This window comes from Gigantopelta aegis, chromosome 13 (assembly GCF_016097555.1).
Source record: "Gigantopelta aegis isolate Gae_Host chromosome 13, Gae_host_genome, whole genome shotgun sequence".
Taxonomy (NCBI): domain Eukaryota; kingdom Metazoa; phylum Mollusca; class Gastropoda; order Neomphalida; family Peltospiridae; genus Gigantopelta; species Gigantopelta aegis.
The window spans coordinates 19,077,762-19,079,514 of NC_054711.1; positions in this window are offsets into that span (position 1 = coordinate 19,077,762).

Genomic DNA, 1,753 nt, shown 5'->3' on the forward strand with positions numbered 1-1,753 from the left:
AACGTCACACAGCAATGAATTTCGGTCGTGCTTATTTCATAGGATGGTATGGTTTTGACGTTCGAGTCATCACCGTGGAACAACCAATCACATACCAAAAACCTCACACGATGTTTTTTGGGTGTAAATTTCATAATTGTCCCCTTAATTTTTTTCTGTCCAGCGACAAGCTCCAGGCTATCCAAAGACAGGCCCCGGGACGGATATGCTCGAAACTTTAGTGGTATATGAGCATGTAAAAAGTATTCCCACTCGCACTCCAACAGAAAGTGTGTGTGTTTTTGTTGTGTGTGTGGGGGGGGGGGGGGGGGGGTGGTTGGGGGATAACTGAGGCGTTGCATTAATATAATGTAGTTTGAGTATGTTGATAAACAAGACTCATTATCCTATACAAAGGCAAAATTTATTACTTCAGAGAAAAATAGTTTGACGCACCGAGAACTGCTCCCACCAGACGCATACCTCCCGTGACGAGGACTTGAATGTGACCTGCGTCTTTGGGTCTCTCTGGGACACTGTACAGGTCTGAGTTTTCGTCAGGACTCAGTTTGGACTCACGACCTTGAGTCGCCCAATACAATGCTTGCAGATGGCTAGGGAACGCATAGGACGGACAGTTACCGTCACTGGTGACGTTTTCAGTATTCATTCCCGAACTGGCTTTATTAACATCACAGTGAGGTGACGGCGTCTTCATCGCGTGATGTGACGTCATGCTTCGATCAGTGACAGGACAGGTCTGCAGGACACTGGTCAGTATGGAAAGACAATGACCATTAATGACGCAATCATCTTCAGGACAGTCTTCACATAAACTGTCCCACGTCTTCTTCACATCTTCACAGGCGTTCACTAATATTGCGTTGCTTTGGCCTGCAAAGAAACAACAAATTTCATTTCAACTTATGTTCGTGCTTATAATCCAATTAAGGTACAAGAACGCTGTCCTGGGCTCGACTATCTGGGCTGTCTGTCCAGGACAGAGGGTTAATTGATAGAAATACACATTTCACTGCAACTTATTTTGGTACTTCTATTCAATAAAGGTTCAAGTATGCTGTCCTGGACACACACTTCGGCTATCTGAACAAGGAGTTAGTGATTAGTTGTTAGTGGTTGGTGAGAGAGAAGTGAGTGTAGTGGTCTTTCACCTACCCATTGAGTCGTTGAAACTCGCTCTGAGTGGGAGCCGGTACCAGGCTGCGAACCCAGTACCTAGCATTGTTATACAGAAAAAAGCACACCCAAAACTATCGAATAAAAACACTTCTAATTTTCAATTTAAAAATAAAATAAAAACAACATTCCACAAATTAATAGTAAAGCAGTTACATTGTGTTTTAGCTGCAGCCCTTACCAAGCAAGAGTGTGTGTGTGTGGGGGTGGGGGGATGGGTGGGGTGGGTGGGCGGGATTTAGTTCAGTCGGTTGAGTGCTAGCCTGAGATGCTTGCGTACCAGGATCGAACCACCTCGGTGGATACATATAACTTAATGGATTTCTTCTCGTTCCAACCAGAGCACCACAACTGATCAAAGGCCGTGGTATGAGCTTTCCTGTATGTGGGAAAGTGCATATAAAAGATCCCTTAGTGCTAATGAAAAAAATTAAGTGAGTTTCCTCTGACAACTGTATGTCAGAATTACCAAATGTTTGACATCCAATAGCCGATGAATCATAAGACTATATGTTCGAATTACCAAATGTTTGACATCCAATAGCCGATGAATCATAAGACTATATGTTCGAATTAC